The sequence below is a fragment of the Amblyomma mixtum genome, chromosome 3 (genome assembly GCF_055824585.1).
Source record: "Amblyomma mixtum isolate Tamu chromosome 3, ASM5582458v1, whole genome shotgun sequence".
Taxonomy (NCBI): Eukaryota; Metazoa; Arthropoda; class Arachnida; order Ixodida; family Ixodidae; genus Amblyomma; species Amblyomma mixtum.
The window spans coordinates 75,493,108-75,507,708 of NC_143014.1; the positions used below are offsets into that span (position 1 = coordinate 75,493,108).

Genomic DNA, 14,601 nt, shown 5'->3' on the forward strand with positions numbered 1-14,601 from the left:
CACATGACTGGAATGGCTAAATATCTCTTTGTGGTAGCCTAATTAGGCGTAACACGTTAATGGCAGTTCCTGTGAATATCATTCAGTCTTTGAATGTGGGGGCAGAATTGAACACAACAGCATGTTATATAGCTTCTTCTTGTTCAAGGAAGCATTGCATTTAGCTCTAGTCTTGTGACTGCTGCTTATGCTATTACTCGGCAGCCTTATCAAACTCACTCGGAGTGCTGAATTTTAGTGCACATTTAACTGATTATTGCTTCTCTGTGTTTGATTCTATTAGAAGTTACTATAACTGTATACCTTGAATGTTTTCTTTTGCAGTTCTCTTGCTGCTGCATTCCGCCATGGAGGAGGCTACCTGTTAATTGGTGCACACGTCTGATCACTACGACGCTACCTTTTCCGCTGGTGATGCCGACAAGTAACGACAGGGTTAATTGGAGAGACATGAGAGAGGCCTTTGCCCTGCAGTGGGCGTAGTCGGGCTGATGATGATGATGAACAAGCAGGCTGCCTGATATTGAGGACAAGTGTCAGGGTAGTTCACCAACAAAGCTGCTTAAGCATTTCTGTGCTGATGTATGTTTATTAAAATCAGCTCATAGCTTGATATCTACATCCATGTGGACATTTAGCATATGTTTGTCATCCTGTTTGACTTTTAATTGACTAGTGTTTCCAGCCTTTAATTTAAGACAGTGTAAGCATTGTTTCACTGTGTGGGATTTTTTAGCAGTTTTGGAGAGGTGTGTGTGTATGCATGCAGAGTTTTTTTCCACGGGTTTGTTATGTGGCTCATGGAACCTTCATGTTACAGAAGAAATTTTTTCATTTCTGGGTTGTACAGGAAAGTGAGCAGTATTTATATGCACCAAGTGTTTCAGGGAAGAATAAATACTTTTCAAAAATATGGCTTTTGCTGCATAGTATTACCAGTGTTAGCAGACACCAGAAAGCTGGTGAGGTGTATTTAGTAAGCTGGTTAACTAATTTCTGATAATTAACTTTTTAACTAACACAGGTTTGCAACTGGTTGCAGTTAGAGACTTTTAGCCAGTCGTTAGTAGTAGCCATATCAGTTTTTAGAATGTACAAAACATGATTACTTTCGCCACTGTGTCTCGACAAACTTTGGCTGCATCGTGCGAAAATACATGCGCTTTTGAAAGCACACAGGGAGAGCAACCCCTCCAGTTCATGTAACTGCTACAAATCTCTAATTGCAACTAGACCTAACTCTTATAGTTAAAAGGTTCATTAATAAAAATTAGGAAACCAGCTTACTAGGTAAGACGATTCACCAGTTTTCTGGTGCCTTCCAACACTGGTAATACTATGCTGAAAAAGCCATATATTCATCTCAAAATACCTGTTTTTTGAAAATTACTCAGTCTTCCCTGAAACACCTCGTATATATGTAAGAAAAAGCTAACGGTATTTAATTCACGACGTTTTGGTCGGAGGGCCAGCCGTTTTCAAGTGTACTACTGCATTTGAAGCACACAGCTTTTATTTTGAATGCTGTACTATACTCTAAAAAGGCTGGCCCTCTAGCCGAAACATTGTGAATTAAAACCTGTTGTTTTTCAATTTCTATGTGTCAGTCATTGTTACTAAGAGGGAACTGAGGGGAACTGTGCCGAAGCCAATATTCTGTTCCTGTATTGTTCTCCATAAAATATTTTGATGCATCATGCATATCTTCTAGCGCGTATGTACACTTGTGCACAATAAATATAATAATTTGCATTTTGCTTCTATTATTCTTTAAGCAGTCCAGGATACAGTGTTCACAAAATGATTTTGAAGTGATAACACTACATTGGTAAAAGTTGTACTGTGTGGTTAAGACACACTTTTCCAAACGTTGATGTAGGAATTATACTGTCTTCGTACTTGAGTCTTTTGAATAACGGTGGCCAATTGTCGGAAGGCCGTTGGTAGGGTGTTGGTAGACATTGTCGGTATGTGGTTGATAAGAAGTGTAAAGACTTTCTATGTACTTGAGTCTTTTGCATAACGGTGGCCAATTGTCGGAAGACCGTTGATAGGGTGTTGGCAGACATGGTCGGTAAGGGGTCAATCGGAAATGTACAAACTGTCGATAAGGGGATGATAGGAAGTATAAAGACTTTCTATGTACTTGAGTCTTTTGGATATCGGTGACCAATTGTCAGAAGACAGTTGATAGGTTGTTACTACAATGTATAAAGACGTTCAAAAGACTTTCTGTTCAATGTTGATAGGTTCTATTAACAATTGTCGAAAGACTTTCTAAAGAATGTTACTAAAAATTTTCGTAAGGGCATACACTGGCTAATCCAACTCCTCTGGGCCTGGATGATGGCCCTGCCCACGCACCTCGTCAGGGCCGGTGCGAACGAAGAGGCAGTCAGAGGCCTAGTCACTGCCCTCTGTCTGCTCAGTGATGGTGACAGCCTTGTCGGTCGAGTCCTCATCCTCATCATCCGTCAGCTCCGCAGAAGTGTCCGACGAAGATGTTCAGACCAAGTCGTCAGCCAAGTCTTCTGCAATGGGCAGGCGCTGCCGACCCTTGTCCTCGTCGTCGTCAGTCAGCTCATCATCGTCGTAGTCGTCGGGGTCGTGGGGCCGTGGCTGGGACAGGGAGGCGACCCACGAGCCCAGGTCGTGGTTTTGACTGAAACTGCTCGCTTTGAACGATCCCCGTTTGGGGGTGGTGGCCAGGGCCGCCTGCATCAGCTCCACCCTCTGGCTGCTTTCGCCAGAAGATGCTGCAGGGGGCTTGATGAAGAGGCCCTTCCTCGGCGGTGGTGGAGGCCGATGTGATCGGTTCGACGAGTGAGCAAAAGGTTCCCTCTGTGTCCACCTGGAGTGGCCTGCCGGAACGCCTTGCTCTCTGGGCGGCTTCCAGGAGTTGGCAATGCCCCTTTTGGGCATGGGTGCGACGACAGGCTCTGGATTGGCTGGCTCTTCTAAGGCGGCGCTGGGCTCGTCACAGTCCAAGAAGTCTGAGGGCATGTTGAAGGTGTGCGCACGAGGTGGTCTTTGACGGCGCCAGTAGGCATCGACAACGTCATAATTAATGTCAGACAAGCCATCGTGCATGGAATGCGAGACGCCATTGGGAGGTTGTCCTCTGCCGATGCCGGTCGCTGCATGACGATTCAGGAACCCAGGATTTTCCCCAGTCTTTTTCTTGAGAAACTGGAACAAGGGCAGTTCTCGAAGAGGAATTCGCTGGCGGCCGCGGCACCAGCAAGGCAGAGGCTGGCAATCAACTGCATCCTCAAAATCCAACGGCGTCGTAATCCATTACGCGGGAAGCAGTGGTTGTAACAGATTATATTGTTACATAGAGTCTATATCCATTACGCGGGAAGCAGTGGTTGTAACAGATTACATTGTTACGTAATTGTACGCACCCAAGGGGTAGTCACTGAGGGATACTGATGCTGACAGCAGCTCAGTCGAACCACTGCCGGCCAACGGCGCACAGATCACACTTCGTTCTCTTCGCGCTCCGTGCACGAGCCCAGCACTGTCTTCTTCGTTGTCCACTGACAATATGAAAGCGGCAAAACGAATTACAAGCTGTGGACGCAACCAGGCTGACCAGAGACCGCCGCGTTACAATATTTTGATTTTGTATAATGTATATTATGCGAAGCATATTACTAGAGGTACAGCCTTTGTCAAAAGTTTGGAGCCCAAGGGGTTTTCTTTTGAGCCACACTGTGTCGTTCTTATTGGATCTCTAGTGCTCAGAATTTCCTGAACATTAGAAGATTTCTGGTACTGCCTCCTGCAATAGGTAGGACTTCAATGAATGCTCCTGGAGTCCCAATATAAAGCTTGGAAGCGAACCCCCCGGGCTCTAAACTTTTGACAAAGACTGTACACTACAGCCCTTCGCCGTGGTTACGCGCCGTGCACACCACGTGACACATGACGTCAAGACAGAGGAAGATGAGGGTCCACCTCGCGCCGTCGCTGTGGTTGCACGCCGTGCAGACCACGTGGTACAGTGACGACATACACGTAACATACCACGTGACACATGACGTCATGACAGATCGCCGTCACGCGCTGGAAGAGGGAGAACGATGCCATCGCCCAGACACCGGAATGTCCTCGAGCGGCATTCCCCGCGCATTTCGAACGCGCGTTCACACTCGGTGTAGGTGATCTAGTTACAGCTCCTTCTCTCGAGCGGTGGGAGACCGTGCTGGCTAGCTCTGACCCCAGAACGCAAGTTTTGGCGGTGGAGTGGGCTGACAAAGTCGTCGAGGGCTATGTACTCTCGACCACTTAACGCGACCTCTTGCCAAGCTATTCCCGGCGAATAAAATGTTTTACAATCAATCAAAAGGTGAAACGCTCGCTCCACCGGGCAGGCGGACGCGGCTTCCGTGGCAATCCAGGCGCCTACCCAACGCGCGTCTCGAGGTTAGTCGGCGTTCCGCTGTAGCCATGCCGTTGTCTTCCCCCACGACGAAGGCTTCTAGTGGTTGTATTAAAATGATCAAGTATTCAACCAAGGAAAGCCATGTATTAACAAGCCTAGCCATCAATATGCTTCGCATCTGACCAGGGTTAACCAAGTTAAGCCTCAGCCATTTTTGTTCAAAAGTGTTCGACTAATGGTTTTTATATTCCTTACAATCTGTTTACTAAAATACATTTGCCTATATATGCTCTTCTTCTGTTTGTAGTAACGGGCATTTTATCTTCAGCTTTCCAGCTCTCCACCTTTCAATTTCTATTCCTGCCCTCGAGTTTTTTCACTCTCTTCACAATTTACGAAGGTTCTGAGATCATATCCTGCCAGAATTCACCCACTGGGCTGAAATTTAGAGTGTAACAAAAAGCTAGAAAGTAATTAACCAGAACAGAGCACTACGGAGAGCGAACTAAAGGTACCGTTATGGGAGAAGGAGAGTACCGTAAATTATACAATGAACTCGAACTGATGATATCCTGTAGCGTGAGACCAGGATAGGGAAAGAAACTTGTGCGGACTAGTTCGAGTAGGCTTAGATCAGGCTTGGAAATTTGCCCGGATAGGGCAGCCGTGGCGTAGGACACGGCTAATTCGAGAACAAGTCTAGAGGGTTAGTCATGGCATTAAAAGGAAACTTGACTGACAGTGATGACGTACTGACTCCAGAGTTTGGGGGAAAGATATATGCAGTTCGTACTGCCTCAGGGTGGTCACTTTTACAGCCAGTTTCAGATGCGGCAGTAAATCTTTCATCTTGCTATGAAGGCAGCTTCAGATGGATTTCGCGGGCTGGCGTCTAATGCACAAATTCATCTTAAAAAAAAAAGAGTTCACCATTTGGTCTAGGTGCGTGGCAGTGCCTATGTACGCGGCAACTGTTGCCAGCCGCTGCACACCGAGTGATGTCTCCGAACCCTCTCTTGAACGTAATCGTTGTGTTATGTGTCATCCAGCACAACAGGACTCTCTCCTATCAGCTTTAACTATGCCGGATCGTTGCCAACCAGACATTCGCCATGGCACTGCACTCGCTAAGTAAAGATGTGCTGCCACCGTACGAACATCCAGCTGGTCTCTGAACGCGGCTGAATACGCCGCTTAGTCACTGGCGTGTTGTGATAGCTTTCCAGCCGCCCGATGGACCTCGCCGATAACATACTACGAGTACAAAAACCGTGTTAGGCTCCCAGGAGGTAAGTAGCCGAGCCCACAACAGCTCCTTGATCCGCTGGCGAGTTGCAACGTTCCCGTCGCTGCTTAGTGCCACGGTCGACGTGGACAAATCTGGGAGAGCCTTAACTTGGATGGTGGCAGGTGCACGCTATGAGAAGTCGGAATATTGTTGGAATGTGCTCATGAACATTTTTGAAGTGTGTGCGAGATCTTGTGGCTAGCAACGCTGCGTTTCTTTCCAGCCGATCGCGCATATGGCGGAGTCCGGGAGGAGAAATGGCGTCTCCTGTGGCGTTCGCAGTGCTGCTTCTGGAGGAGTGCGGCTACGACTGACGTCAATTAGAAGGCGGTTAACGCGCGGTCTCTACACTATGGCGCGCCATTGTTGCGCAATCATTCAGCAGTAAAACTGGCGAGCAGGTCCGACGTGGGTTCACTGCCATTCACAAGAGTCGCAGTATGCCGGCATACAATGGACCCGTATGGCCACCCTTGGCGTCCCTGTGACTATAAGCATAGCGCATATGACTGGAAAGACCGCATGCTAACTCTTCAGCGTTATGCTCCGAGTTTCGTCCCGCATGGTCTCGATTTTTGGCAGGGTGACCGCATGTAATCTTTTTTTTTTCGCCACTAAACTTTATTGTGCGCTCGAAATTATTCATTGGAGAAGAATTTATATTCAGCTTTTTATGGAGTTTTCGGGTCCGTTGTGTGTCATTTCTTCTGTTGAATCTATGAGGCCTGTTAACCTTTTCCGCGCCTTCTAGTGACCTTGTTTTACTCCATCTGAATGTCCGACAGGCTTTCGTCGAAATTTCCGGAGCCCTCCACTGCGGCGTCTCTCATAGCCTTAGTCGCTTTGGGACGTTAAACCTCATAATCCAACCAACATTTCATGTTTTTTTCAGTACATTAAATCCCAAGAGTGCTTGCATTCATGCAAGTAAATTTGGTTCATGTTTTACCGAGCCTCATTGTATCCTTTAATGTTTCTGATCGTCGATGTCTATGGGTTTTAATGCATTTGTCTGTTCGCTTCCTACTTGTTCATTTTTCTCCTGAGTTCCCGTTTTCTGTGTTAAAGAAACGGTTGGACAAGGATTTAATTTGTTTGCTCTTCCCTCCGCCTATGTACATCTCAGTGTATTTTTGTTTACCGGGACATGACGTACTCAAAAGAATAAAAAAAGGCCCTTCTCATCGTCTAAAAAGACATTTTGCTATAAACTCCACACCGAGACATTACCCATTAAAACATGGTTAGAGAAGAAGGGCATTTTTGTGTCTACCACAAAATGCCGCCAATGTGGTGCTCCTGAAACGATTGAGCACTGTTTCCTCAATTGCAAAGATGCAAATACTCTTTTGAGATATCATGCAATGGACCATGTGAAAAAGATTTAATTAGACACCACATTCAGTACGATACCTCACTGCACTGCTATTTGTAGATAAACCCTTAGACTCTTTCTTCCACATAACTGCAGCGTAAAAAACGAAGACCAGGAAGGAAGAAACACCTACGACACGGACAAACGCTGCCCGTTATTTTTTACGCTGCAGTTTTGTGGAAACAAAGTGACCAACTTGCCCAAAAGCTCGTTTTACTAAAACCTTAGACTTTTTCTTTTTAATTGGATTACACAGCCTCTGGATGGGGTGACATTGTGAATCAGTTGTTTCTGCTAAAGACCCCTTCAGTAGAATCATCGTGCGCCTGAAATAAGTGCATGCCCAGACCATATGTTCGGACGAGAGTGGCGCTCATTGTTAGTGCTGTGATGGTCATTGCCTTTTTTTTCTAGTGCTTTATTACTTAGGTGTGTCGTATTATGATGAGTCAGTTATGGGCTCTGCATTGCCTCTTGTCTCGTGCTTGGTTGCTTATAGGTGTGTCTTGTTACGCATAATATAGGTTTGCCGCTGTGTTCCTGATGTCTGTACATAGTTCATGTACGTAAAATATTACATCAGTGTAACAGATAAGGTGTCGAAGCAGGAAAGTGGCGACTGCGTTGTGTGCCAATGCTGTCTCAGCAAAGCTCATATGTTCACGCCGCAGCGTGTTCCAAACCCGCTCGTGGTCATGAAGAATGTTATTTTATTTTATTTCATTTTAGGTCACGCAAGCTTCACACAAGGACCACCGAAATCTGAGAGTGGCGGCCTTTATTGCTATAGCGCACTGGAAAAGAAGACGTTGCGTGGCATGGGTGGTGGAAGACGTGGTGAAGGAAGAGCGGGGACACGCGCGTATCGCTCGCTCCGGACGCCTTTCGAGGGAAGACGCCGTGGACGCGGCCTGTTGCCCGCAGGGCCCCCGGCCAAGCGTAATCCAGCCCCAAGAGTTGAGGAGCTCTTGTAGCAGCGCATGGTAAGTTCCGTGACTACATTACAGACACATTTGCCGGGGCTTTAACTTCGTAGTGCTCAGTTGCGTTGACGGCGAGGGTATTCTGACATGGGCCCCTTTCTCACTCTCTGCACACGGAACGCGGACGGGGCACGCACTTTGATGAGCGTGCCCATTAGGGTTGAACAGAATAAGTAGGAATGTGGACCGGTGACTAGGTGTCAAGCTGTCACCCGGTGTGAATGTTTCGGTTGCCAATCCGAGCGAGATGCACCGCCGGCGCTGCTCCTCATCTGGACTGGACCGTCGTCCTCGTCACTTGTAGGGCCCTGGCACCGACGTTCCATGGGGAGGATTTTCTTTTCTGCGTAAAATCTCCCATCTTAGATTGCGTCTAAGGAGAAAAGGACATCTTAATGAATTTTGGGGGGAATCTTCAAAACTAGCATCGATAGGAGGAGGCACATTTTTTTTTGCACTGGAAGATATTTTCGGCCTACGATACAGATCACGGCCAGGGCAAGATGCAAGCCCGGCCCCAAAAGCTGCCACGGAAGGACAAGAACAGAAAATCGATTCCAGTGCGGAATGCCTTATCCCTACGCTCACCTTCGGACCTTCTCGAAAACGACAGTCGCTACTGCTGTTATTCTCCAACGGTTTCATGAGCTCTTTCTTTTCAAGGCAGCCGTAGGAACGACTGGCATACGGCTGTCAGCAATAAGGCACACCGTGCCGTCTCCTTCTAGAAAGCGCGTTCGTCATATCGTTGCTTTGTTGTGTGATTAATAACTAACATTAACATACCACAGCGTTGACGAGCGTACGTTTATGTTGTCTGCCCAACATTGAGAGAACGAAAAGGTGGTGGTTCCATTTCGCGTATTCTGTACCGGTAAGCTATATATCGGGTTTCTGCGCTGGGCTCAAATACTGCTCTGACTCCGGTGACATGTTTCGCTCATGACTCCTGCATGTGCGATATACTGTGCCGGGAACCTTAAACGCCTCTTGGCGGTCAAGAGCTTTCGCTGGGCGACCCATCCTAGGTTCTAACCGCAATATTTCGATGCGAAAGCATTCCATGTCCCACTAGCACAAAAGCCGGCGTCCGTCGCCGTCCAGATCCGAAATTATTAATTGACGTCGCTATGCTCTTGCATAACTTCAACAGTGTACATAGTGGCGGCTAGAACAAAGAAGAAAAAATAAAACTTCTTCCGAAGATGCGGGGGATTCAACAAAGGACCTTCAGATTGCGAAGCGAGTAGGCAACCCATAGGCCTTGAAACATACTTCTCGGCCCATAAAGGTGAACCTAGTGCATGTGTTTCGTTACGACTGTATGCTAATGAGTAGGCGTGTCACTGGAAAGGAAGGAATTTTTAATGAACCTCCCAACAGAGCTCACGATGAGGCCATCTTTTCGCATTCCAAGCATGTAAGCAGTCTTAAGTGCCCTCTGTATTTTTTTTTCCCCGATGGTAGGGTGTCGACTGGTACGACGGATCACACATAACTTGGTAGAACATGTAGAATTTATACAAGGTGTCCCAGCTAATTTTAGCCAGGGTATAAAAACATGCTGAGACACTCTATAGACGACGCGACTAAACGCATATCGCTGGTTATTGTACGCAGCAAGTGACATAATTTTTGTCTTCCGCGTAATTGATCATTTCTCGAGGTTAATTAACCAACTTCGCAAGCAACGAATTTACGCGAAAAATTCCAATGATAAAGTTCTAGAACGATCCGCAACACTTGCGATTGAAGAGTTTATAACTTTCCATCGATAACGTGGTTTTTTTTTCGATCACTCCAGATGCCCGCGCAATGGATAAAAATACTATGTGGCATGGGCGCTTGCGCGCCGCGATTGGAATGCTCTCAAACGTTCCACGTACAAATGGACACATCATTTAGTCGGGTGTGCGATCACTCAAAAGTCGACGGGGCAGCGACGCAGGCGCTGACTCTGCGATTTGCTCCGGCGGTATGTTTTCCTCGCGGCGGTTCATGACAGGGACAGACAAGGACAGTTCTACAAGTTTCTCATTGTAATTTTCCACCTAATTACATCGCTTGCAATATTGGCTAATTATTATCGACGAATTATGCAATTATGCAAAATACAAGATTAGTGTGACCTATGTCTGTAGAATAGCCAGCAGCATAAATTTGGTCCCGTAGCTTTAGAATGCCTACGTATATTTTTAAACCCTGGCTAATGTTACCTCGGACATCGAGAATATGATGAGCTGCGAAGCACGAATTCTAAAATTCATGTACGCAATGCGAGTTGATGCTAGTCATTTTGTTCTCTTTCTTTTGATTTTATTAATCGCATTGAATTAGGTTATAAATTAAATCGTGCCATGTTTTTACGCGTACCTTTAAGAGCTGATGGCGGCCAACTTTTCTCCCGTGTCATCCCTGTTTCATATACGTGGCGGAGCACGGAAAAGAAAATATAAACACGCGACACGGGTATAGGGATTAGAAAATTCAGGACAGCACTTTGGCTTTAATTCAAATTCGAGGAACTGCGATGATTGATAAAAAAATTCCTTAAAAACTCCTCGGGGAAGCAATGTGGGGTTTTTCCAAAATGACGCAGAGTAAAAGTGCCTCAGATAGGGATTTTTCGGACTATGTCAGAAAATACATACCACGCCCACTCACTGCGCTGTCAAGTGCGCATATAAGGAGCGGCCCATTCCGTCCATCTTTCATTGTGAACTAGGAACCCGTAGGGGTCCTGAAGCGTCACGTTTTAAACACCATCTCTGGCGACTGTATGTTTTATTTTACCACTATGTCAGAGAATTATCGGTCGCGGCATGGAACATGGGTGGTTTTCACCGCATTTGTCTTGATACCGCGGCGTTAGTGAGAACTTCCTGTGAATGCTTTTTGCTCAGTAAATTACAATATTTGCCGTCTTTGCCAAAAATAATCAGTCTGTCAACACAGCGAGAGATCCGGGCTGGTGACGCCAGTCCGACGCTCCGTTTTCCAGCCCTTATCGTTCGCGAGTAAAACCTTTGTGACGTGGAGCTGTGCCATCACTTATTTTCCGGGTGACGCATGAATGCATAAGAAGCTGGTAGGGAGAGCCTGTTTACTTATAGCAAAGACGGTATCTGTTACGTGTAGTTGTCCATGGGCCATTTTGGTATAAATCGTTCATCCTTCATGTCTACACCTGCATACCTCAAGAAGCACCGCTGACCTTGTTTGGCCTTGTTTCCTTTAGAGCGGATGCCTGCTGTGGGAACGTGGAGAACGTTGCAGTTCACTACGGGAGGCTTCTCCCGTTCCACATCAGCCGTTGTTTGCTACCGAGCAGGGGCCGCTCCTTCGATTCCTTCGGGACGAGGACTTGGCGAAGGCGCAGATGGTGAGATCAGAGACAAGATTCTGTAATGACGGAAGGACTGCCACCATTTTCAGATACTGATTGAAGCACTGCCCACATGAGGTGTGCGACTGTAAATGCCCGGAAATTTGTTTCAGGATTGGTACGTTTAGAAATAAAACTGGAACACGTCAAATTAACCGTAACGGCGTCACCGGCAGACCCTATAAAAAGTTATCATCATCATCATCATCATTTATTAGACCCTTAAAGGCCCCTGGGAGGGGGTATTACATAAGGGGGGGGGGAGTAGTACATTCATCATGACTCACATTGGTGGGGAAAAAAAGAATTAAAAAAAAGAACAAACAAGAAAACACACACACAACAAAAGCATGAAGAGAAATAAAGTCACGAAAGGGAAATGAAACCATTTATACAGCAAGATAACACATCAGACGTTCTTTAAACCTTTCTGGATCGCTTTCAGTGACAACCGATTCTGGAAGCCGATTCCAGTCTTGAATAGCGGCTGGCAAAAAAGATTTGTTAAAGGCATTAGTTGATCCGTGTAAACGTTGGATGCTCATGGAGTTGAATAAACGGGATGACGTGCGCACAGGAGGGACTAGAAGGGACTCGCGTAGGTTAGGAAAATTGTGATATAATTTGTGCAATAAACATAAGCGAGAAACTTTGCGTCAAAGGGCTAGTGGGCTGATAGCGATGGATGACTTGATAGCGGTAATGCTGTGGTGAAAATCGTAATCTGAAGTAATGAAGCGTGCCGCACGATTCTGAATGGATTCAATGGTGTTAAGTAAGCCTGGTGAGGAGACCAAATTGCTGATGCGTACTCAAGTTTAGTGCGAATGAAAGTCTCGTATGCTAGTTTACGGATTGATTGTGGAGACAGTGAAAGTGACCTTCTAAAAAAACCCAGTGTTTTTGATGTATCAGCAACGAGTTGAGTGATGTGTTTTTCCCACGTCAGTTGGCTGCTGATTGTGACACCTAAGTACTTATATGATTCAACCTGCGAAAGGATAGTTGATTGAAGAGAATAAGGATACGTAATATTGGAATGCTTGCGTGAAATTTGCATAAATTTGCATTTAGTGATGTTCAGCTCCATCAACCATTCGGAACACCAATTATCTATTTTTTGTAGGTCATTTTGTAGGATAATCTGGTCGTCGTGAGAGGAAATGCGACGATATAACACACAGTCGTCAGCGAAAAGACGAATGGACGAAGATATGCCGGATGGGAGATCATTGATAAATATGAGAAAGAGCAGGGGCCCAAGCACAGAACCCTGCGGCACGCCTGAAATCACTTCATGAGTTGCTGAATGATAACCGCCGATGACGGTATATTGAAACCGGTTAGTGAGGAAACAGTTAATCCATGATAGTGTGAGGGGATCAATATTGAGGCAAGAAAGTTTTGACATAAGACGTCGGTGCGGGACGCGATCAAACGCGAACCGCCGCGAGGAAAACATACCGCCGGAGCAAATCGCAGAGTCAGCGCCTGCGTCGCTGCCCCGTCGACTTTTGAGTGATCGTACACCCGACTAAATGATGTGTCCATTTGTACGTGGAACGTTTGAGAGCATTCCAATCGCGGCGCGCAAGCGCCCATGCCACATAGTATTTTTATCCATTGCGCGGGCATCTGGAGTGATCGAAAAAAAAACCACGTTATCGATGGAAAGTTATAAACTCTTCAATCGCAAGTGTTGCGGATCGTTCTAGAACTTTATCATTGGAATTTTTCGCGTAAATTCGTTGCTTGCGAAGTTGGTTAATTAACCTCGAGAAATGATCAATTACGCGGAAGACAAAAATTATGTCACTTGCTGCGTACAATAGCCAGCGATATGCGTTTAGTCGCGTCGTCTATAGAGTGTCTCAGCATGTTTTTATACCCTGGCTAAAATTAGCTGGGACACCTTGTATAAATTCTACATGTTCTACCAAGTTAGTGTGATCCGTCGTACCAGTCGACACCCTACCATCGGGGAAAAAAAAATACAGAGGGCACTTAAGACTGCTTACATGCTTGGAATGCGAAAAGATGGCCTCATCGTGAGCTCTGTTGGGAGGTTCATTAAAAATTCCTTCCTTTCCAGTGACACGCCTACTCATTAGCATACAGTCGTAACGAAACACATGCACTAGGTTCACCTTTATGGGCCGAGAAGTATGTTTCAAGGCGTATGGGTTGCCTACTCGCTTCGCAATCTGAAGGTCCTTTGTTGAATCCCCCGCATCTTCGGAAGAAGTTTTATTTTTTCTTCTTTGTTCTAGCCGCCACTATGTACACTGTTGAAGTTATGCGAGAGCATGGCGACGTCAATTAATAATTTCGGATCTGGACGGCGACGGACGCCGGCTTTTGTGCTAGTGGGACATGGAATGCTTTCGCATCGAAATATTGCGGTTAGAACCTAGGATGGGTCGCCCAGCGAAAGCTCTTGACCGCCAAGAGGCGTTTAAGGTTCCCGGCACAGTATATCGCACATGCAGGAGTCATGAGCGAAACATGTCACCGGAGTCAGAGCAGTATTTGAGCCCAGCGCAGAAACCCGATATATAGCTTACCGGTACAGAATACGCGAAATGGAACCACCACCTTTTCGTTCTCTCAATGTTGGGCAGACAACATAAACGTACGCTCGTCAACGCTGTGGTATGTTAATGTTAGTTATTAATCACACAACAAAGCAACGATATGACGAACGCGCTTTCTAGAAGGAGACGGCACGGTGTGCCTTATTGCTGACAGCCGTATGCCAGTCGTTCCTACGGCTGCCTTGAAAAGAAAGAGCTCATGAAAGCGTTGGAGAATAACAGCAGTAGCGACTGTCGTTTTCGAGAAGGTCCGAAGGTGAGCGTAGGGATAAGGCATTCCGCACTGGAATCGATTTTCTGTTCTTGTCCTTCCGTGGCAGCTTTTGGGGCCGGGCTTGCATCTTGCCCTGGCCGTGATCTGTATCGTAGGCCGAAAATATCTTCCAGTGCAAAAAAAAATGTGCCTCCTCCTATCGATGCTAGTTTTGAAGATTCCCCCCAAAATTCATTAAGATGTCCTTTTCTCCTTAGACGCAATCTAAGATGGGAGATTTTACGCAGAAAAGAAAATCCTCCCCATGGAACGTCGGTGCCAGGGCCCTACAAGTGACGAGGACGACGGTCCAGTCCAGATGAGGAGCAGCGC

At 46.3% G+C, this 14,601-nt stretch overlaps 1 pseudogene; it reads right to left on the reverse strand.

Moving 5' to 3' along the window:
• Positions 1-2,219: 2,219 nt before the first annotated feature.
• LOC149350631 (uncharacterized) lies at positions 2,220-3,003 on the reverse strand (annotated as a pseudogene).
• Positions 3,004-14,601: the final 11,598 nt, after the last annotated feature.